Genomic DNA, 25,243 nt, shown 5'->3' with positions numbered 1-25,243 from the left:
AACTCTAACAAACTGTCAACAAAGAGATGACATGATAATGACCTAAAAAATGCTCTAGTCTGATGATTAAGACATGTTCAAGCTGGTGGCCGGCATTTACCCCCCCCCCCCACCGAAAATACCCCCTGCAGAGGCATGGCTAATTGTAGAAAGAGAAAAGCCAAGATGGATAGTCCAAGTAATTGAGAGGCAAATGTTTAAATGGCTGGGGCACAGGGAAATGGTGGGAGTAAGCATGACTCTCTTATTGGACACATACTTGTTTATTAGTTTTTGGAAAGGCATGCCTGCCTAGAGTCTCAGGCATGTTGACCAACAATTTAAATTGACATAAGACTGCATGATTACCTGTAATGAGAGAAAAACAAGGCATTCCCACCTATGGTCTTAAGAAGGTTGACCAAGAATTTAGAATTGACATAGGACCATTAATTTGCTTGAAATAAAAGGCAAACAATCGTTTAAAGCCATCTTTATCTTTCAAATAGTACCTATTTGTTGCCTAAGCTCAGCCCCACATTCTGAGAAAATTTCAATTTTTCACAAATTTTTGGGTCACTTGCCCAAGACTCTGGGTGAGTGGGCACCCCCAAATATTGTCCCAAATTCCTCTTTCAATTTATTACTTGTTCACAGATGCCCGCCGTCTCCAATCACTTTCCCAATAGTATCTATTCATTGCCTCAGCTTGGTTCAGCAATTTCAACTTTTTCAAGTTTTGGGTCACTTGCCTGAGACTCTGGGCAGGTGGGTGCCTCCAGGTGGGGTCCCAATCTAGCCCATGTCCATTGCTTAGCATTCAGGCCTTAAAAAAAACCTAGATAGTCAGACCCCAATGCTCGAATCTGAACACTGAACACTAAAAACAGTCCAAATTTTGTTCAATAATTAATTAAAAATTTGCATCCTGAACCCCTGATGATAATCCACAGACCTTATATGAGGGGGTCACTATGCATTGAAAATAGTGAAAAATGAAATTTGCTCAGAATGCTGGAATGAGCTGAGCCAATGAAAATATACTATTTGGAAAGTGATTGGAGATGACGGGCACCCCTCCCTGCCTATCCTCAAGAGAGAAGCTTGAATGCTAAGTAATGGACATGGGCTAGATTGGGATTCCAAGTGAAAATGAAAAAATATTGTTGGTATGTGTTTACTGGATGACTACTGCCTGAGCAATGGTCTAACCATTCACGGCATTAGACATCTGTGAACAAGTGCTAGAGCAAGAGAGAAATTTGGGACATTTTTTGGGGGTGCCCTGAGTCCCAGGCAAATGACCCAAAACTTGAAAAATTGAAATTTGCTCAGATTGCGGGGCTGAGCTGTGCCAATGAATAGGTACTATTTGGAAGATGATTGGAGAGAGACTAGGTGGAGAGAAGCACAGTATAACGGTACAATTATAGAACCAAAAAATTGGGCTTGTATGATGGAAGCAGCAGACATGGGCTAGATTGGGACCCCATGTGAAAATGAATATATTGTTGCTATGTCTGTTGCAGAGGGGTCGTGCCGGGGGGGAGGGGTATTTTCCAGGGGGTATTCCCCATGCAGGGTTTTCACCTAGAACCATTCAAGCCTGCCCAGTTGTCAAGTATCAGAGGTCATTCAGTAAAGCTATTCTGCAAGCATACAATGACAAGAAAAAGAAACCATGGTATAAGCCTAGGACCCTGGCTGACCATAAGGAAACATGTTAAGAAAACAATTCTTACATCATAATATGCAGAATAAACATATCTTGCATGGAGAGAACCTTTATCTTCACTTGTTTCATTGTTGTAAAGTTTTTTTTTTTTTTTTTTTTTTTTTTTTTTTTTTTACAAATTTTTAAAAAATAAACATAAATTCAATTGCACTTTACCATTTTCAAATACTCTATCTATGAAATTAAACACCATCAGTGCCATCTAATTATTTTCTTGCATCACATGTCAATAGGCAAATAGTGATAAATTAGGTTAGGTCAGATGGCATTTGTTTGTAAATACTTTTCAAGACTTAGTGAAGAGACACAAATATTTAGAAATGTGATACAAAAACCTGAAATACAATGAAAGAAGTGAAGATAAAGGTTCTCCCTATGCAAAATGTGTTAACTCTGATTATTATCCATATTATGAAGTAAGAACTTTTTTGTTAACATATTTCCTTATGTTTAGCTAGTGTCCTAGGCTTACATCAAAACCATTTCTTCTACAACCACATCATAAGTCTGTGGAACAGTCTAAGAAAGACAACAGTGGGATCAACAACCACCAGCAACTTGAAATAAAATCTCAGTAAGTACAGATTTTTATGCTCTAATTACTAACGTCGACCAACTTCCTAACAAATTGAACGAGCTGAAATCCGTGATTTATTCCAAAAATTATGATCTGGTCCTATTGACTGAGGTTTGTCCCAAGTCCAGTAGAAACAGGCTCAAAGATTCCCATGTTAAGATTCCAGGGTATGGTGTCATGTCAAACTTACAGTCTTCAGAATGCAGGCGTGGTACGTTGGCACTATTCAAGACATGTATACATCATATAGTATACAATCATTATGTCTCCCAGGTAACTCACAATTTGTTGAATCTGTATGGTTCGACCTATGTGATGACGGCGGTGGAGTAATAACCAGAGTAGGCTGTATTTACAAAAGCCCATCTGCCTCAAATTGCCAAGAAACCGAGCGGACAATAGCAACAATGCTGCATAAAGCAACTATGAATTACACGGGGAACCTTTTTATAGCTGGTGATTTCAACTTCCCCGACCTCATATGGAAGGAGGGATATCCATATATACCTGTACTTACGGACAGAAGCAGAAGCACAAATCTATTCACAGACTGCCTTCACGACCTTAATCTCTACCAGATTGTTGAACAAGCTACTAAAGGCTGTCTTTTCCTGAGACCGACTCTACTGGACCTAGTGTTCTTACGGGATAAAGACAAGCTTCAGAACAAAAATTACTTACCTCCTCTAGGAAAAAGCAATCATCTAATCCTAGAAGTGAATGTGTCATTTTGTAAGATAAAAAATGATTACATAAAGAAAACTTATGTAGACTACAGGGCGATCAGAAAAGAGCTGGAAGGCGTAGTTGGTCACCTTTACTTCAAGGGGACGTTGACCAACAATGGTCTAACCTAAAGGACGAGCTACTTACAATTAAAAAAAAAAACACACGTCAGTAAAACTCACGCCGAAGCCCAAAATACTGCCTTTCATGACCCCCGAGATACGCAAGGAAAGAAACAGAAGGGGACGGTACTGGAGAAAGTACAATAAAAAAGGGACGGAAGAACAGTACCAAAAGTTTGCGAAAGCTCGAAACAAACTAAGAAGCCTAACTAAACAACTTTACGCATGGTACAAGTCCAAGCTAGCTGATGACAGCAAGAATAACCCAAAGAAGTTCTGGAAGTACATATCAAGTAAGGACCACAGCAGACGGTCAGTAAAAGCACTCAGTACAGATGATAGCAAGGAAGTGACCAACTTGAAGGACATCACCAAACTCCTCAACAGGCAGTTTGCGTTGGTTTTCACCAATGAACCAGATGGTCCTCTTCTTCATAGCCCATCATACAACATCCCTAACCCGATGCCACCTATTCTACTCTCCCCCCCTGTCGTCCAAAAGCGACTTGAAATGCTAGACGTCAATAAGTCCGCCAGTCCTGATAACTTGCACCCAAGACTATTGAAGGAGCTTGCCAAAGAAATTGCACAACCACTGTGCAATATATTCCAACTATTGCTTGACTAAAAAAAGGTACCCAAAGACTGGAAGCTGACCCATGTCACCCCAATATTCAAGAAAGGTGACCACACCAAAGCCATAAACTACAGACCCATCAGTCTGACCTCAGCGGTGGCAAAAACCCTTGAGTGGATTGTGAATGCTGATATTTTGACACATCTCCGTAATAATAATATACTTTGCCCCGACCAGCAAGGATTTCTCCCAGGAAAATCAGTTGAGACCAATCTCCTTGAGACATACAGCACCATAACAGATCACCTGAAGAAAGGAATCCCTGTGGACCTGATTTTACTGGACCTAGCCAAGGCTTTCGACAAGGTACCACACAACCGTCTCAGATTGGAACTTTCAGCAGCAGGTACCCACTCGGACGTGGTCGATTGGGTCATGGACTTTCTGACTGGTCGGAGTCAGCAGGTTCGACTCTTCACAACTAATGGTGACAAGGTCTTCTCCGAACCATGTGATGTTGTAAGCGGAGTCCCCCAAGGTACTGTTTTGGGCCCTACCCTATTCCTTATATACATCAACAATATGATGAACGGAACAGAAAACAACATCACTCTCTATGCTGACAACTCCAAGCTGTTTGGGCCTGCAAACCAACAAAGTCTGCAGCATGACCTTCATAAAATCCAAACATGGGCACAAGACTGGCTACTTGAATTCAACACATCGAAGTGCAGTGTCCTTCACTTTGGAAGCAACAACCCACATCACCAGTACAACATGTCCGATCCCAATTCACTGGCTAGCTTAGTACTAAAGACAAGTCCCAAAGAAAGAGATCTAGGAGTGCTGATAGATGAACAACTGAAGTTCCACCACCACTGGCAACAAGCAGTTTCAAAAGCAAATTCAAGCCTTGGTCTCCTCAAACGCACTATAACCAGCCGCTCCCATACAGTCTTTCTAAGGCTTTATAAGGCTATAGTTAGACCCGTTTTGGATTTTGGTATGTGTCTCACCTCCCCTTCTTATAAGAATGATACCAGTCTAATTGAAGGAGTTCAGAGACATCCGACGAAGTGCATAGCTGGCCTACAAGATCTCCCGCACAACAAGAGACTGGAACGCATGCAGCTGCCAACACTCATCTTCAGACGCTGCTGTGGTGATATGATGCTGACCTACAAGTATAACGCACAACCAAATAACCCCCTCTTTACCAAACATTCAAGTCAGCACCATACAAGAGGACACTCACATAAGCTGTCAAAACGTTTTGTCAAAACACGAACATGGCAACACTTCTTCTCTGAGCATGTTGTCAACAATTGGAATAGCCTTCAAGCTGAAACGGCAACTGCACCTACGGCTGCATCCTTCAAGTCCAGAATTGACAAGGAATGGAATAACAAACCATGGAAATATGAGTGGGACTGTCCATCCCACTCAACTACTGACTGATGCCAACTTTATCATAATGAGTGTCTTGCTAGGAGGCTGATGCCGCTTGTCATACCCAACCATCTTGCATACTCAATCCGAAGTTGCTGTTGTGCAGTGGTGTCAGCTCTATGCCACTGAGAATGGTCTTAGCAGGCCATACCTACCTTGTAGCCACTGCTACTGAGTGGGCTTAAATTGTATATCTCCAGCAGACCTCTCCTATGGCGTGTCACTGGGCCCTAACACAGTGACGAATTTTTGCCATCATTGACCTGGAGCACAACAGATCCAGTATGGACCTTCATTTGCTCCGAAGTGTGAATTAAGGTAATGTCCTGCAGCCCTATCATCACTGACTGTCATACACAAGATTTGTCTATATTGCTAGCAAGTGAAATTTAAGGTAATTAACCCTAGAAGGGTAAGTATTTGTACATTTTATAACACCAAAACACATTTTTGCAATTACCATGGAAACAGATGCATTGCACAGACCTACTTCCTGTATATGCTAACATTATGACTACCCAGTTTTTGTGCCAGAACCAAGGTTTTATTATCTGAACTGGTTGGGTAAATATTAAGGGTGAGTACTAAAATTTACAAAAGCTTACTATATACATAACTTTTTCACCAGTTTCAGGAAAAGGGATTTTTGGTTGAAAACTGTATAGTTACTCAGTTTCTTTGTACTACAAGATGAGATTAGTTTTCTAATATTGTTTACAAGCTTCAAAGCAAATTTTGGCAGGTGTAGCATATGAAAGTGCTGAATTTGGTTATTTTCTGATTTAATCAATTTGTTCCCCTATCTGGGGAACAAATAGAAAGGTCAGGCTTGACAACAGGTTTACAATTCCATTTGCAGCAGAACTACTGAAAGATCCATATTGACAAATGAAAGTTGGAACTGTATAAAAAAAAAAACAAGTTCTGGAAGAGCTGCTTGTGAGTTAATGGAGAATTATAGGAGCTTCAATGTTCTGTTTCAAACAGGAGCTGACTCTAGTGCTTTATCTTCCTTAGCCATCAAAAATGGTCCTGCTTCTATCAATTTGCCATAAGGGTATGAGTATCACATATCCAATCTAGAAGCTTGAGAACATTTAATACTATAATAATACCAAAGGCAGTATAGAAACATTTGACTAACTGTGACTAACAATGTCAGCTCTTTGAAAGATCAACAGGTGGACCATGTTCATGTTTTATGGGCTGATCATCATTGATAGCACTAACAGCTAGCCTATGTCATCTACTCCTTCACTATCTCCAAACCTGGCAGAAAACTACATTCACAAAAGCTTTACATGGATGTTCTGTTCAAAGAGTTGGCCCAGCTGTATATGGCCACTTGTTTAGAAACCTTAACTTAGCAGCACTCAATCAGACTTAATATCAGTCAAACAATGGAGGTTATAGGCAAAACATATTTAATGATGAGTGTGGAAAACAACAAAATGTAGCCTTTGTCCAGCATGCATTTGCTGAATGACTACCAATTTTACAACCACTGCAATCAGCCATTTTTCAGTGAACACCATGTATAGTCATGCATACCATGCAACTCCAAGAAATGACACCACACTTTTGTGCTGTTTAAGACATTTGGTACTGGTGCATTATGCAGGTACCACAAAGAGATCAAGTTTGGTTAATACTAATGAAATAAAATAGGATGAATATATAATAGTTTAGAAACAAATTTGGGCTATATATTTGCACACTAGGAGGGGGGGGGGAGGAGGGTAAAGCATAGCATATATTAAATATGTAACCTAACCTAGGTACCTCCCCCCCTAAACTCCAAAAAAACAATTGTTTAAATGTTATAACTCATTGAGAAACCGCAGCTTTGCAATCAATTATCTATAGTGGTCTTTTACAAATATCCCATTTGACAGGTTGTGTGACTGATTTCCTTGATACCATACTGTATATAGCACTGCCCACAAAATGCACCAGTACCAGACATTTTATGAACATCTGATTTTGATAATTACCACTTACTTTTTAAATATAACTTAGATGATGAGTTTTAGCAGTCAAATGTTTTATTAAGTAGTATTCTTTTCAAAAGCCTACCATCTGCAGAACTTTTTGGGAAGCTTACCTTTCTAGGGTTTAGGGCTCAAAATAGAATATGCCCCAGAAAGGACTATTGAACTATGAAAGAGCATAAGAAAAGGCATCAAATGATATTTCCCCTTTCATACAAGGTAAATTATGTTGAAATGTGCAAATTTACCAGTAAATGTTTGGCAGTTCATATTATTGACTTACAAATAAAGTAAACATACTACTTGATGCCTTTTTCTATGCTCTTTCCTTTCCCAATATAACAATCATTTTTTTCAGATATTAATTTAACCCCCAACCCTATGTATGCCAGTTCAGGGTATATATTTGCATATTAGGGGGGTGGGGGCGTAAGTTTATTTGGGTTACCTACATGTGACAATATAGAAAAAATTTGCTTTATATCTGAGCAATAGAAAATTGTCATTTACTCTTATATAGGATGCAGTATAAAGTCAAACGGACAACAATATCTTGCTTTCTCCTATTATGTAGAATGATAAAAAGTCATACAGATGACTTTATGCCTCATTCTTTTATAGAGCAAACATAAATAAAGTCATACAAATGACTTTTTATACCTCAAGCTATTATAGAGCCAGCAAGAATAAAGCCATACAGATGACTTTTTATATCTTACACTATTATAGAGCAAACATGAATAAAGTAATGTTGATGACATTTTATACCTTGTACTATTAAATAGCAAACATGAACAAGTCCAACACATAACTTGGTATTTTTATGTTAAATGCACTCTTTTATATATGTCAAATTGGAGATACAACAGAAAACCCATTTGGTATGGGTTAATTCAAGACACTGTTATGCAGTAATTAATGCTTAGCATGGTTTCCAGTGTGTTGGCAATATTTCAACTGTGGGTTTGGGGGGTTTAGGGGGAGAAAAAGGTACAGAGGTTAGGTTACATATTTAATATATGCTATGATTTACAAATGACTTTTCATACCTTGTATGTTTGTAATTATATATTTCTATTTCTAGAGAAATGATGTAAAGTCTTCTGTATGACTTTTTAAACATAAAATTATTGTTAAGAAGTACAAATAAAGTTATACAAAAGACATTTTGGTTTTCTTATTTAATATATGATCCACTAAAATGTCATACAGAAGAAATTATATTACCCCACTGATACAGAGAGAAAACAACAAAAAGTCATTTGTAAGAATTTATTTGTTTACTCTATACTAATATGAGGTATAAAAAGTTGTCTGTAAGACTTTATTTATGTTTGCTCTATAATAGCAGGAGGTATAAAAAGCCATCTGTATGACTTAATTCATAATGCTTTATAGTAGAATGATATATTAAAAAGTCAACTGTATGACTTTATTTATGTTTGCTCTATAATAACAGGAGACATAAAAAGTCCTCTGTATGACTTAATTTAGGCTACTCTATAAATGAAATCATGTAGGCCTATGCTATAAAAAGCCATCTGTATGACTTTTTGTTGTTTTCTCTATGTACTAGCAGGAGGTATAAAAAGTCATCTGTATGCCTTAATTTAGGTTTGCTCTATAAAAGAAAGACATAAAAAGTCATATGTAGGACTTCATTCATGTTTGCTCATTAATAGTATGAGGTATAAAAAGCCATCTGTATGACTTTATTTATGTTTGCTCTATAATAGCAGGATACATACAAAGTCATCTGTATGACTTTATTTATGTTTGCTCTATAATAGCAAGAGACATAAAAAGTCTAATAATGACTTTATTCATTATGCTTTATAGTAGAATGATATATTAAAAAGTCATCTGTATGACTTTATTTAGGCTGCTCTATATACAAAATCTTGTAGGCCTAGGCTATAAAAAGCCATCTGTATGACATTTTGTTGTTTTCTCTATGTACTAGCAGGAGGTATAAAAAGTCATCTGCATGACTTTATTGAAGTTTGCTCTATAAAAGAAAGGCATAAAAAGTCATATGTAGGACTTCATTCATGTTTGCTCTATAATAGTATGAGGTATAAAAAGTCATCTGTATGACTTTATTGAAGTTTGCTCTATAAAAGAAAGATACATAAAAAGTCATCTGTATGACTTTATTCATAATGCTTTATAGTAGAATGATATATTAAAAAGTCAACTGTATGACTTTATTTATGTTTGCTCTATAATAGCAGGAGACATAAAAAGTCATCTGTATGACTTTATTTATGTTTGCTCTATAATAGCAGGATGCATAAAAAGTCATCTGTATTACTTTATTCATAATGCTTTATAGTAGAATGATATATTAAAAAGTCAACTGTATGACTTTATTTATGTTTGCTCTATAATAGCAGGAGACATAAAAAGTCATCTGTATGACTTTATTCATAATGCTTTATAGTAGAATGATATATTAAAAAGTCATCTGTATGACTTTATTTATGTTTGCTCTATAATAGCAGCAGACATAAAAAGTCATGTGTATGACTTTATTCATAATGCTTTATAGCAGAATGATATATTAAAAAGTCATCTGTATGACTTAATTTAGGCTGCTCTATATATGAAATCCTGTAGGCCTAGGCTATAAAAAGCCATCTGTATGACTTTTTGTTGCTTTCTCTATGTACTAGCAGGAGGTATAAAAAGTCATCTGTATGACTATTGAAGTTTGCTCTATAAAAGAAAGGCATAACAAGTCATATGTAGGACTTCATTCATGTTTGCTCTATAATAGTATGAGGTATAAAAGCCATCTGTATGACTTTATTTATGTTTGCTCTATAATAGCAGGATACATAAAAAGTCATCTGTATGACTTTATTCATTATGCTTTATAGTGGAATGATATATTAAAAAGTCATCTGTATGACTTTATTTAGGCTGCTCTATATATAAAATCTTGTAGGCCTTGGCTATAAAAAGCCATCTGTATGAATTTTTGTTGTTTTCTGTATGTACTAGCAGGAGGAATAAAAGGTCAATATCTACCAAATCATATTATTGAGTTAGGACTAAAGTGAATACACCATTCAATGCCTTTTTTTATGCTGATTATGAATATAGCCTAATAAGCATTTCTATCGGAAATGAATTTCAGCCCCCCCCTCCCCCTATATATGCCAATTCAGGGTTAGGTTAGGTATAGCCTATATAGGGGGGGGGCTGAAATTCATTTCTGTTAGAAATGCTTATTATATTTATAATCAGCATAAAAAAGGCATCAAATGGTGTATTCAATATATTCCTAACTCAATAATATGATTTGGTAGATATTGACCTGTCAGCCCCCCCTATATATGCCAATTCAGGGTTAGGTTAGGTATAGTCTAAATAGGGGGGGGGGGCTGAAATTCATTTCAGCTAGAAATGCTTATTATATTAGTAATCAGCATAAAAAAAGGCATCAAATGGTGTATTCACTTTATTTGAAACTCAATAATATGATTTGGTATATATTGACCAAATGAATTTCCGCCCCCCTCCCCCTCCTCTATATGCCAATTCAGGGTTAGGTTAGGTAGGCCTATAGCCTATATAGGGGGGGGGCTGAAATTCATTTCTGATAGAAATGCTTATTATATTCATAATCAGCATAAAAAAGGCATCAAATGGTGTATTCACTTTATTTCTAACTCAATAATATGATTTGGTAGATATTAGCCTGTAGACCCATCCCTGAAAGTTTCATTTTCTTAACCTAACCCCTTTCCAAGATAGTCAAAAGTAACTAAAGTAGAATTTTACCAAAAAGGCATCAAATGGTGTATTCACTAGGCTATAGTCCTAGCCTAACTCAATAATATGATTTGGTATATATTGACCATTCATTTCCGATAGAAATGCTTATTATATTCGTTATCAGCATTAAAAAAGGCATCGAATGGTGTATTCACTTTAGTCCTAACTCAATAATATGATTTGGTAGATATTGACCTAAACTTTACCCCACTCCCTCTAATGTGCAAATAGCCTAGATTCCTTTTTGTATATCTTCTCTGGAAAAAATAGCCGGTAAAATTCTACTTTAGCTACTTTTGAATATCTTAGAAAGGGGATAGCCCTAAAAAAGCATGAATGTCATCATCATCATCATCAAGGGTTTTGAGTTCCCCTGTAAAAAAAAAAGCATGAATGTTTAATACACGTTGAGTAATTTTGAAAAGTAATAATAGTGATGACAGTCTTTTCAGCACCTTGGTGCTGATTTTGTGCTATTTGGTGCCAATCACTGTGTAGTGATTTCAGTTTTTGTAGTCTTTAAATAAATTTTTAAAATTCCGGAACGTGCCGAAGCAGAAGAGTCTTTATTACCCTTGGTTAAAATACTTGGTAGGCTAGGCTAGCTCCAAGCTGCCCTCTCATTGGAACTTGACTGCATATATTTGTGTTAAAAGATTGTATTTATTTCTAGTCTTCTCCTATTTCTATATTGTAGAAGGATGAATTTTCCTTTCTAGCTTATAGCCTAGGGTCAAAATATGAGCCTAGGGAGAGACTCCCAGCACTTGGCCAGTGCTTAATCTCAGACATATACCCTGATTAAAAAAGATAAAAGCCTAGAATAGTGGACAGATCCTATGTCCAAGATTGGACAACATTTTCCAAGATTAGGCTCATAATTTAAATATGTAACCAAGATGAGGTTTCACTGATGTCTATCAGTTGTTGTATATGGTGGAAATATTCAGCCTAATCTTGTACTTAACTTACAGGAACAGTGCCTCTTTCTAGGATTTCATATCCTGTTATGGCACTCTCTAATCTTGGCTCAACACAGTGCACAAAGTCATATCACTTTTGTATGTTATGTATTATGAATAAACACTTCTTTCTGTAGATGCTTGTCAAGACATTTTTTGAAGCTGTTTAAAGTTGATGCCAATATTACTTCTTTGGGTAACAAGTTCTTGTCTTTAACTGCTCTAACTGAACAGAAAGAAGATCTCTGTCTATTTAATGTTGTTTGTTTCTGGATTTTTGCAGAATGACCCCTAGTATAGACATTAGTCCAACTACAGAAGAATTTGTTGAATGTGGTTCTATCTAGATCCTTTCTCAATTTGAAAATCTAGACCAGGCCCCCTCTTTTTCTTCTATAGTTTAGGCTTGCCAGCTTTATTTGTTTCAGGTGCTCTTCATATGACATTTCTTTTAGTCGAGGGAGTCGTTTGGTGGCATTTATCTGCACCATTTTGATTTTGATAGTGTTGCCAATGTATGAGGGGCCCCAGACTTTGTTTCCATACTCAATGGTTGGTCACACAAGGGCTTTATAGAGTCTGGTGAAGGTTTTAGTGTTTAAATGCCTGATTAGACTGATCAGCCTGCTTGCCTTATTTGCAATGAGATCTGTGTGTTGGTGGAATTTTAGCCCTGATTCTATAAAGATCCCCAAGTCTCTTTCACAATCTGTGAAAGAGAATATGACTGAGACAGTGTTTGTTCTTGCTAATGTGAGGGTGTCATTGATATTTTTTGGCTTGGGTCCAATCCATAATGTCTTGCAATTTTTAGTATTGAAGCTTAATCCTAGGCTCTCAAGAGTGCTATTCAACATGTTAATGTTGCTCTGCAGGATGGTTATATCTTCTTGTTTTGCCACTGGCCTGAAAAGCTTTGTGTCATCTGCAAAGAGCTTGACACACCTGGTGATACCTTCAGTTATGCTATTTATGTAGAGGATGAAGAGTAGTGGCACTATTACACTTCCCTGGACAATGCCACTTGGTACACTAGCTTTTGATGGCAATGTGTCTTCCACTTTAGCAATCTGGCTATGGTCAAGTTGGAAGGAAGAAATCCACAAAATCATCTGCTCACTTAGACTGAAGGTACAAAGTCATGAGAGTAGGGTGCTATGGGGGACTTTGTCAAAAGCCTTTTCTATGTCAAACAGAACCACCAGAATACTCAGGCCACTTTCCAGGGCTGTTGTCCACTCATCCAAAACTTCCAGTACTTATTAAGAAGATTTTGACACATCAAATTACAAAACAATCTAGCCTACTTTCTTGGTGTTATTATAGAGATGTTTCAATAATGTAACTGCTGAAGTGGGGATTTTTCTGTCCAACTGCTGGGTATCTTATCTTACAATATGACATAACTGGCATATGGACAAAGTGAACATTCTGCTTGATTATTTATAATCTTTTCAAATGTAATATTCAATTCACTTGCAAATATACCCCCCCCCCCAAAGATGATCCTATAGCCTATAAAGGCTGCAGAATATTTAAAAACTGAAAGAAAACAATGAAATTCCTACTTTATAATTGGCAGTATGTTTTTATTAATCAGATTACAATGTTTCTCTAACAATTTGTCTCTTCAAGCATATACTTCAAAAACCCAGGTTACAAAACCTTAAATAATACAATCATAAGCAAAGCACAAGCAATAACTAGAGCAATAACTTGTTCAAGCAGGAACTGGACAAATACTACAGTGAAAGTGCCTACAATTTTTTTCAATTTAAAAGATTTTTGTAGAGGCCCTGTGGCCTATTTGTTTTGCATTATATTATTATTAATACATAATGGCAAGCAAAAACAATATATTACAGCACACATAGGCCTACACAAATGCAAGTAGACAAGTAGCCTAAGCAATATTACGTCTCCCTTCTTTTTGGAAGAGCTTGTCAATCATAGGTTTATTCTTGATAGTGGCTTGACTTGTCAACCATTCCTTGTAGTAACAGAACTTCTAAGACTGTTGTCAACTTCAGCCAAGGAATACAGGGAGATGACATTGTTTTCCTGGGCCATACCAATTAGCAATTCTGGCATGTTGGCTTGGCAAAAGTGCCCATCCTCTATTTGTGGTAAGTCTAGAGATTGATGCCATGAATCATGTACTGACAAGCTGCTGGTATTTGAATCAGAACTCTTTTGATCTGAAGTCACAACTTTCAATTACTTTCTATTCCAGTGATATTGTCTGTTTGCTTTCATCTGTACTACATACAATCATGAAAAATCTGCTTCTCTGAGGACTGTTGCAGGTTGCCAGGTTTGATTGTTGGACTCTACTTGAGCTTGTCGGCCTATCTGCAGTGGATTGAGGCTTTTGCTATGCTGATCATAGTAGTGTTTCTGTCTTCCCCTTTCTTTATTCCTTGCAGACATGGATTCCTGTATTGGTGTGATTTTTGGATACAAGTGTTCAATGGTGCAGGACACTGAGGATCTCAAACTTCTACTCATTAGCAGCATGTCTGGAGAAGCTATACCATTGACTGATGTATTGTGGTACTCAAGGAGGGCAAGCTCAAGGTCAGTATTCAACTTCTTTGTTTTCCTGATTATGGCCTTAGCAATACCAACTGTTTTCTCAGCCTCTTGAACTGAGGATGGTTTGGTCTAGATGTGTTGTGTTGTATTCCCTAGTGTCTCCTGAAATCCTTAAACATTTCTGAAGTGAATTGTGGCCCATTATCAGATGTAATAATCAAGGGTATCCAAAACCTAGAGAAGGGAGATTTTAGCTTCTGGATTATGAGGTTAGTGTAAGCATTGGCTCCCAGCTCATCAGCTTCAAAAAATCAACTGTAATAATTCACTATGATCCTGTAGTATCTTCTGGATATGTAAACAGATCAATGCCAACATGCTCCCATGGGTAGTTAGGAATATTGTGATGAAGCAAGGGTTATCTTGCATTTGCTGTAGAATATGTGCAGCATGCATCACACTGCCTGATGAAATCTTCTATTGCCTGACTGCTTTTCAGTACAGCAATTTGCATGGTGTATGGGATGACAAATTGGTCATCTTTCATAATGATATTATCAACAACACTGAGATTACTTTATACTGACCAGAGTTCAGCTACAGATGATGGAACTATTGATCTGTTTTTTTGGCCAATCTTCTTTTACCATATTCCACAAAACCATCAGCTGTGGATCTTTCAGCATTTCTTGTTTCAGCTCAGATACCTATTTGTGATTTATTGGTAGTACTTTCATAACAGTGTACATAGTATTCAATTTCTCTGTAAAGCAATGTTTCCTTGTTTTCTAAGTGGAGCTGGGAGAGGGTATCTGGGATTGGTATGTCAGTGCCTGGTTGATATTTTATACTGAAACTGTAGGGTTGTAACTGTAACAGCATTCTTTGAGGCCTTGGCAATGACTTATTGATTGGGCAATTGAGGATTATTTCCAGGGGTTTATGGTCACTAATAACTTGGAAGTGACAGCCATAGAGATACTAATGAAAATGGCAACATCCAAAAACTAAAACAATGGCAAACAGCTCTTTTTCAGTTTGCAAGTATCTCTGCTCTGTTTCATTCAGTGATTTTGGTGCAAATGAAACAATTTTGTTCTCTTGCAGACAGACAGCACCAAGTCTTGATTTTGAAGCATCAACTTGGATCTATATCTGACTTTTTGTAGGATCAAAGAGTGAAATTGTTGTTATGATTGACACTTTAATTTTTTTTAAGTGTGGCTTCATGTTCATTTGTCCAGTTGCATTGATTCTGCTTAGCTAAGGTCCTAAGAGGTTTCTTAAGGTCCTAGGCTTGACAAATGTGGGATATATTGTGAAACGTATTTTAACACCCCATAGGGCTGTTTGTAGTCCTTCCTGGGATTTGGGTGATGGCATTTCCTCTATTGCTCAGATTTTCTCAGTATCTGGATGAATTCTGTTTTCAGAAATGATGTGTCCAAAGTAAGGTATTGAAGTTGATTTGAAAATACACTCGTCTTTGTTAAGCTTGACTCCCTTTTCTCTAACTCTTAAAAGGGATTTTTGAAGATTTCTCTCATGGCCCTCTTCAGATACACCAGAGATGATCATTTCATCCAAAATTACTGATAATCTCTTGAGGCTGCTGAATGCATCTTCCATGTGGTGTTGAAACTCATCTTGTGCAGGCTTGAGGCCAAAGGGCATATATCTAAATTTTTATTGCCTATATGGAGTTGAGAGTTAGTTAGTTTGGAAGATTCATCATCAAGACACAAGTTCCAATATCCTGTCTGGGTATCTAGCTTGGAGAATTACTTAGCACCTACATGCTTTTGCACAGCTTCCTCAAAAGTTGGCATGGGATGGTGGTGTCTCTTTATGGCTTTGTTGAGATTGTGAGGATCTATACAGACTCTTAAGGTTCCATCTGGTTTCTCAACAACCACAGTTGGGTTCACCCAATTAGTTGGATGGATCACCTTCTCAATGACTCTTAGGTTCTCCATATAATCTAATTCATCCTTCAATTTGGACTGAAGACTCAAGAGGATTTGTCTGAATGGATGGCTGTGCACCTTCCCTGAGGATTATTTTTACATTCACCTTCCAGTTTCCAAACTTTCTCAAATAGGTCAGAAAATTTGGGGAGTATCTTATTGGTGCTGAGCTTTCCGGGCTGAAGACTAAGTATCAGCTTCACCAGGTTCAGTTGACATCTTGCACTGAATCCAAGGATATGAGTATGGGCTGACTGCACTACAAAAACTCTATGAGTTGGTTGATATTTCCTTTGTAGGCACAGTTGATCTTCTATGTCCCCATGACAGGAATAGTCTGATCACAAAAGCTTGTTCAAATGTGGTTTGTAGGGTGGATTGCAGGTTTTGGATTTAGTCTTTCCACTGTCTGTCTGATAATGATGCTAGCTTGTGCCCCTTTTTCAATTTTGAATTTCACACTGAACTGGTTGGCAATTCTTAGTTTAGCATATGGCTGGGCATCAGCTTTATCCATTATTAGTTTATGGATGTATAGTTTGCAGTTTATTGAGCTTCAGAACTGATGATGTTCACAGTCTTTTTGCTACCACAATGGTTGGGTTTTGGTTGGGTTGGGTTTTCTGCAGTTACTGCAGATCTTCCCTTTTGCAGGGCACTGGTGATTATGTGAATACTCTCCACCACAGAAGTAGCATTCATGGTTTTCAATTTGGTCACAATTAGGTTTCCACAGTTCATTTTGATTCTTTTTCATGATATCAACTTCTTGTTTTCCATGACTAGTTGATTCTGTTGAAATTGTCTTAAGTTGCACCTTGGTTTCTGTGTTAGTTTTTACTGTTTTGATAGCATCTGAGAGGGTCAATTTGAATCTGGACTGCATTAATCTTTCATGAATCTTCTGAGATGATGTTCCAAAGATAAGGCAATCATTGACAATTTTACTCAATAATTGTAGCTCCATATGAACAGTCACATACTAAGATTTTCAGTTCAGTTGCATATTGTTTTATAGTTTCACCTTCCCTTTGGTCATGTTTATGGAATGTATATCAAGAGAATATGGGCTTTGATTGGGGACTGAAGGAGTCATTAAATTTTGCAAGGTATACGCTAATTTTGTCTTTTTCATCAGCTGCTAGCATCCAAGTGCTGAACACATCATGTCCTTTTTCTCCAAGCCTAATTAGCAAATATGCACACTTGCTTTTCTCATTTTTTCCACCCAATGGTCCATCAAACATTAGGTTAGCTTGACTTTTGAATCTGATCCACACCTGTTTTAGATTGTCTGATTCTCAATTCAGCTTAGGATATGGGACAGTGGTATCCATATTCTACTCTGACACCATGCAACAATTTGTCTCTTCAAGCATATACTTCAAAAACCCAGGTTACAAAACCTGAAATAATACAATCATAAGCAAAGCACAAGCAATACATAATAGCAAGCATAAGCAAAATCACAAGTAATATATAACAGCACACATACACAAATGCCAGTGGGCAAGTAAGGAATATTGCATCTCCTTCCATTACTATATACTCTTTAAAATCATAACAAATAATACTTTGTACTGGTTGTTTTGGTAAATACACACATAGAGAGTGGGATACCTTTGTGAGTGAATTGTTTAGTATATTTAGAGAAGATATACAAAAGAAATACAAATCATGTTCACCTTGTTCCTGTGTCAGTTATTGAATCTCACATATAGTTTATTAACTGCTAAAAGATGAATGCATCATTTGATAGGCCTTTTCACACTTTCCAAATAGACTAATTGTCACCCTTGCAAATTCCATTTTGAACCCTTAAAGAGACAAATAGCCAAAAATAACACTGCTCCTTTTTTTGGCCTTCAAAACCATGGTTACTATTGTAACAGAATTTTTAAGACAACTTTAAAAAAATTCTAAAATACTTCCTTATATCATTCCTAATGATGAAATATATAGTCTAAATTATAGTCTCTATGAATTTTCTAGATGTGATTTTTTTTCAAACATGTTTAGTTGCAAACAAGCAACATCAGTGGATAAATTTACAAAATAGTGATTTTCTAGAAGGAGACATGCTAGAACATAAAAATGGATATTGTTAGATTGCTAATTTTATGCCTTATGGATAGTTAAAGGTGTATTTATGACAATTCAACCCCAGCCCCCTTCTCCTATGTTCCTTAGCTATATACAAAACTAAAATAAAAGGAAAATATCATTCCTTATATCATTCCTAATGATGGAATATATAGTCTAAATTATAGTCTCTATGAATTTTCTAGATGTGATTTTTTTTCAAACATATTTAGTTGCAAACAAGCAACATCAGTGGATAAATTTACAAAATATTGATTTTCTAGAAGGAGACATGCTAGAACATAAAAATGGATATTTTTAGATTGCTAATTTTATGCCTTATGGACAGTTAAAGGTGTATTTATGACAATTCAACCCCAGCTCCCTCCTCATATGCTCCTTAGCTATATACAAAACTAAAATAAAAGGAAAATATTACTTTTATTTTCCTTATTTTATGCTTCTTTTCAGTATAATAGTTGTTACCCTGAAAATGCACACCCCCCCCACTCCCTCTGATGGACACATACATAGCCCAATTTAATATTACCTTGTTGTTCTATCCATTGAAGGATCTTTTGTAAAACTGGCTTTGTTGTGTAGAATAGAGATATTTCCAGTTTTGCCTCATTTATTTGTTGAATATTGGGAAAAAAAAAACAATTTCAAGTAAAACAAAAATACTATTTTAAGTAAAATAAAAATACTATTTTAAAATGTATACATCTGCTGTTTGTCCTCTGCTTGAATATGCTTGTCCTGTTTGGCACACTGACTTTTTGAGTGCATATTTAATTTTAAAGTGTCATACTACCTGCAACTTAAAAGCCTGGTTAGAAACTCTGCAGTTAAAAAAAATCAGAAGGCATCTGTGCTTTGCCAAAAAAATCCATTACTTAACCCTTGCACTAGAAATGTTTTCCTCAAAAGAAAATTTACCAGCTTCATGATGTTTCCAGGCCAGTAACTATCTTATCCCCCAGTCAACTGCAAGGAGTAGCCCCCTATATAACAGGTGAGAGATAGCAATCCATCATCATAGTTACCAGACTCCACCCACTCACCAGCACTTCACCCTCAGAATCCTTCAGCCACATGGTGTTGGTTCTAGGCGTTTACCCACCCTCGGCGATTAAACCCTGGAAAATACCCCCCCCCCCGGAAAATGCCTATCCGTGGTAAATACCCCCCCCCCCCCGGAAAATACCCCCCGTGGAAATTAAGGCTTTCCAAATTTGAGAATTTTATTTTCTTATTTCCATAGGGGGAACGAATTTTGGTACTCGTGTATTATGCGCCACTCACTCAAGTATACGCTGTCTAAAATTCGAGGACACACCAGTTTTTTTGTTACTTTTTTTCGTTACTTTAGAACAAAATTTTTGCTATATATTTGCATATTAGGGGGGGTAAAGTATAGCGGGTCTGCATGCAAAATGTGTTTGGTACAATTATTTTGCATATTAGATAGGTTGATAGAGGAGTGTATTTCAAAGCCAAATATACAGTGATGAACATAGTAAAATAACATAAATGAAAGGCACAAATAACATAAACTTTGATCAGCAATCATCATAAAACACTTAAATGAAACACTACATTAACCAAATAATAGTACTTAATGCTTGAAAAATCAGTCATTGAAAAAAAAAACTCAACACTTGGAAAAAAAAACACTTAAATGAAACATTACATTTACTTTATACTGTTTTTTTTTTTTTTTTTTTTTTTTTTTTTTTTTTAAAAAACTTTCCAGATACCTCGCTATTGTTCTGTAATTTTTTAGTGGCCATACTTAGAAGGAATTGTTTTCTGACTTCAAACTGTCCAAATGTTTTATCCCCCCCTCTTATCTGCAAGTAAATAGCCCAAATTATATATTTCCCATCTATTCTGTCAGTTGTCTTTGTCTTGTCTCATGCTAAGATTCTTCTTCTTCTAATTCACAGCAGGCGGGCTATTCAGTTGGTACTATTTAGCCCTCTTCTTTTTGCTTCACTCTGTGGGCTACAGAGCTACTGTCTTGGTTGTCTCTTATTTATTAGATATTCTCGGATATCTTTAAGTAGATCTTTCGACTCAAGGAGTTCAAATATAAGATGATAGATATCAATTTCTGTGCTCTGTGTGCAGGTATAGTTGGCTAGGCTCTTTGCTGATAGTGAGATTTTGTGGTGTTTGAAGCATTTTAACAGTTTACAAAGCAAGGTATGTTGTGCAGACGTCAGCATATTACATTCAAATAGGCAATGGTCAATTGTTTCATTATTCATATTACAATGCCTGCAAAGAGGGGACAGGGGAATTGAACCACTTGAATTAGAAAGCTTATATGAGAATGCAAGGAAATTTAGTGCATTTGTTCCAGAACGAATTCTATGATAAATTTTAGAAAGATACTTCTTGGGAAAGGGGGAAAGGGTAGGATTAATCTTATTAAAATTAATATCTGATAGCCTCCATCGGTAAATATCTCTAATTGGGATTGGCCTCCCACTTGGCTGGTCAATGTTTATAGCATATATTGCTATTTCATCAACCTGATGATTACCACTTATGCCGGAGTGGCTAGGAATGTACTGAAAATAAGTTTTTATGCCACTTGAAGCAAGATTATCAATAATACTGAGACAATGATAAGTGTCAATGTCCAACTTATATTGAGGAGCTGAGGACAGAAACTCAAGGCTTGATAAAGAGTCCGAATATATGATAATATTATTCAAATTTGCAATCAAAGGTTGGTTTTGCTTAAGGTGTTCTAATGGCATGATTATGGCATTTAACGCAGCAGACATTATAGATAAATTATTAAATAATCTCTCGCCCATTGCAATTTTCAGGGGATGAAGGAAAACACCACTTGCAACCTTCTCATTCATTTTTGACCCATCAACAAATATTTGGAAGTAATTTTTATAGGGAATTGTATTAATTTCTGCAAATTATTTCTGGACAAAAGCAATAGGGGTTAAATCTTTATTCCATTAAGAAGATTCATTATTTATTATAGGAAATGATCAATTCCATGGAGGGGAATGGGGGAAAGTAGGTGTAATAAAATTTGCTGGTACTGGGAACTTCTTGTGAGTTTTGGTATACTCATTTGCAATACCTCTAAACATGGCTGGATTTCTTGACCAATTATATAGTGTGTGTGAGCTATTTGATTCAATTTTTGTAAGATATTTTATCAAGAGAAAGCTACGTCTCTCCTTTATTGTTGTTAATCAACTCTCCATAAGCAGAAACATGATGCTTCTAGGTTTCCTACGACCAAACGTGAGACATATTAAACCATTTAGTGTTGTTTCAATTTTTTAAATCTGGATCTTTTCACATGCACCATAGACGATGAGCACATAGTTAATATGGGGTCTTATATGAGATTTATAAAATTGCGGTAAGATTTTCTCCTTAAAACCCTAGGGTGTGGAAAGAAGTCTCTTTAGTATATTTGCTTTTCTATAGCATTTTTTTATTGTGTTTGAAATGTGGAGGTGGAAATTAAGTTTTTGGTCAAGCATGAGACCTAGGTAATTAATATGATTATCTTCTGGAATAGTTGTTTTATTTAGAGTTAGTTTTGCATTAACATGGTTTCTCTTCCGGTGAAATTGGATTATTTTTGACTTGGTCGGTGCAATGGGTAAATCTGAATGTTGAGAGAATTTTTCAAACTGGAAAAGTGACTTTTGCAGATTTGACTGTGCTATCTGAAAGGTGTTGCCAGATGACCATAGCACCAGATCATCAGCATATTGTAGATTCGTGTGGGGTAGGTTCATGTCCCAGAGATATAGGGCAAATAGGAGGCAACTGAGGACTGCTCCCTGAGCTAGGCCTTTGGATATTGTCTTTTGGGGTGAAGAGGCTTAACCAACACAAACAATGAAACTTCGCACTTATATGAAGGATTTAATAAAAGATACTAGCTTAGGAGGTACTCCAATGCTTGCAAGTTTATTTAAAAGGATTTGGTGGTTCACATTGTCATATGCCCCTTCAAAATCTAGGAAACCTGCAACTAGGATTTTATTTTTTGAGAAAGATTCATTTATTGAATTTGTTAGCAAAATGAAAGCATCTGTTGAGGAGTGGTATTTCCTGAATCCAGTTTGAGTGTGTGGGATCATATTATTTTTTTCAACAAACCAGAGGAGTCTGTGATAAATCATTTTCTCCATTATTTTCCCCATCACAGTTGTAATCATTATGGGCCTATAAGACTCAGGGTTATCTTTTGGTTTATTTTTCTTTAGGATTGGTAGGAGGGACGAACATTTCCATATATTGGGGAACCTAGAAGATGCCCAAGCGTGATTATAACAATTTAGCGGTTCTTGTTTGTCTGAAGGTGTGAGATTCTTTATCCGTGTAGGATGTTTATTGTCATGGCTGCTGCTAGATTCGGTTCTAATATGATGTATTGCATTATTCAATTCCTGGATTGAAAATGGGTTAGTTATGTACTCGGATCCTGGGCGTGGTTGGTAACTTGGGTTCATAGGAATTGTGGACAGTTTGCTTTGATTATTTGATGTTAGCTTATTAACAAAAAGAGTTGCAAATAGGTTAACCTTTTCTTTATCATTGTCATAATGGGTATTATTATGTATAAGCTCATACAGGAGTGGGTTGGGGAAAGTCTTCTCCCCACAGATGTAGATTATGACTTTATGTATAATTGACTCATGCGTTTCTCTGGAGAGATTATTTGCAAAATTATTCTAGTATTTATATTTGGCATCTATTATAGTCCTTTTTAGATTAGATTCTGCTTGTAATTTTTTTAAACATGTAGTAGGTGATGGTTTTTTTATGAATTCTGTCCTAGCTGCATTTTTTATCCTCCATTTATTTAGGCACTCATTTGTCCACCATGCTTTAGGAATTTGTTTAGGGAATGTTTTCTTAGGTGTTGTCCTGGGGATAGCATGATTAGCTGTATTTATTAGTAAAGATGTCAAGGCTTCAGCATGTGTCGCAACTGTTGTGTTAGAAATGCATGAACTTTGGGTGAAACTTGTAATTTCATCATTTAGCTTATTTTGGAACATAGACCAATTTGCTTTAGTGTTGATATATTTGGAGGTATGAGATGAAGTTTCAGCAGGTTCATTTAGGGAGCAAACTAAAGCAAAGTGGTCTGTACATAGACTATCAATTTTATTTATGTAAATTTTGTTCAAAAAATTTAATGACACAATTTGTAGGTCAATTGTGGAGAATTTGCCACTTTTGGGGTTGAAATATGTATTCAGGTTTGGAGGGGTAGTCATACCCCTCCAAACCTCCAAACCCTACATTATTATTTGAAGTCATATGCTCAATAAATTTACCAGCTTTATTTGCTGGTTTATTCCCCCACAAAAGGCTGTGGGCATTGAAATCACCACAAATAATGATATTATTTAACATATTATAATTAGTTTTGTAATTAATGAAATCCTTGGCATCTGTTGTTTAACCATTAGGGTTATAAAAGCTTATTATGTAGGTTTTTAAATTATTCAGCCAAACACTGATACCAATTACATCAGCATCATTTTCAAAATCTGGAAAATTGATTCCACAAAATTTTATATTATTATTGACTAATAAAGCTACCCCACCTCCTTTTCTCTCTGAAGATCTATCCTTTCTCAGGATTGTATATCCCAGAGACTTAATTTGTTGATTTTTGGTTGAATTAGTTCCCTGGAGGCAAGCAATATTAATCGAATTATTATTCATAAATGATATTAGTTCTTTTAGCTTATTTTCTGTGAGTGATATTACATTCCATTGGAGTATTGATAAATGTTGTGTTGTTGATTTATTCTTCATATGACTGTGTATTAATGTTCAGCTTTGTTAAAAGTAAAGCAAGATCTTTTTTTGCTTGAATGAGCATATCATCTGGGATGTAGATTTTTGCCAATTCTGCAATTATTTTTGTTTTCTGTAGTTGATGTATGTTCATGGCTTGAACTGCATTACAGTTTAGAATTAATAAGCATATATTGGGGGATTGCATTTTTGGTTGTGCATCCTGTTTGTTGGTTAAGGGATTGATTCCTGGTAGTGTTTCCGGTTTGTTTCTTCTTGGGAGGGAGGGCCAGGCTGGCCTCATCTCACAGGACAAGGAGGCTTGTTGGCTTGGTGATTCCTTCTGATAGGGATTTGAGCTAGGGGGCTTAGAAGATGGTTTTGTAGCGGGGATGCTTGAGGCATGGGGGGCATTTGACTTGGGGGTATTGGTTGGTTTCATTACCGGCTTTATTTGGTATCGTTGGGCAGCATTTGCTTCTATTGCTGCAAAGGGGTAAGGGATGGCCTTTTCTGTTGAGATTTGGAGTGTTAGATTTCTTTTATTGTATGCAGGGTATAATGATATATTTGTAGATTCATGTGGAGCTTTGCAATTGATGCTTGTAGGCTGAGTGTTGTTGCAAGTTGTCAGCTCCTTAGTATGGAAAGCTTTACATTTACAGCGCTCATGGAGAATTTCAGTACAGTTGTTTGTGGTGTGTACCTGTTTGAAACACTTCTGACACTGGATAGATTTAGGTTTGTATTCCTTGTGTGGTTTGATTTGCCCAAATAGGAATAAATTTTCTGGGATATCAATTTTATCCTTCAGTGTGAATAAGAAGGATCTACTAGTTTTTAGGCCATTAGAATTAGGTTTTCCAAGTTGGGTAACATCCTCAACTGGGATTGTGTTTCCAGCCCTAGCTGAGAGCCCTTCTTTTAACTCCTGAGTAGATATCTCT

The 25,243-nt window shown here is 36.5% G+C and overlaps 1 long non-coding RNA gene across 1 annotated transcript in view; it reads left to right on the top strand.

Moving 5' to 3' along the window:
• The first annotated feature begins 14,290 nt into the window (after window positions 1-14,290).
• LOC148956100 (uncharacterized) overlaps window positions 14,291-25,243 on the top strand; it is a 29,619-nt gene continuing 18,666 nt past the window's right edge. Inside the window, exon 1 of the long non-coding RNA XR_016142136.1 lies at window positions 14,291-14,478. This is a non-coding gene — a long non-coding RNA (uncharacterized LOC148956100). The remainder of the gene's footprint in view (window positions 14,479-25,243) is intronic.

This window comes from Artemia sp. Qi Xiang Cuo, chromosome 1 (genome assembly GCF_049724085.1).
Source record: "Artemia sp. Qi Xiang Cuo chromosome 1, ASM4972408v1, whole genome shotgun sequence".
In the NCBI taxonomy this organism is placed as follows: domain Eukaryota; kingdom Metazoa; phylum Arthropoda; class Branchiopoda; order Anostraca; family Artemiidae; genus Artemia; species Artemia sp. Qi Xiang Cuo.
Note: the sequence above shows the minus strand (reverse complement) of the source record. Positions and strands in the feature narration are given on the sequence as shown.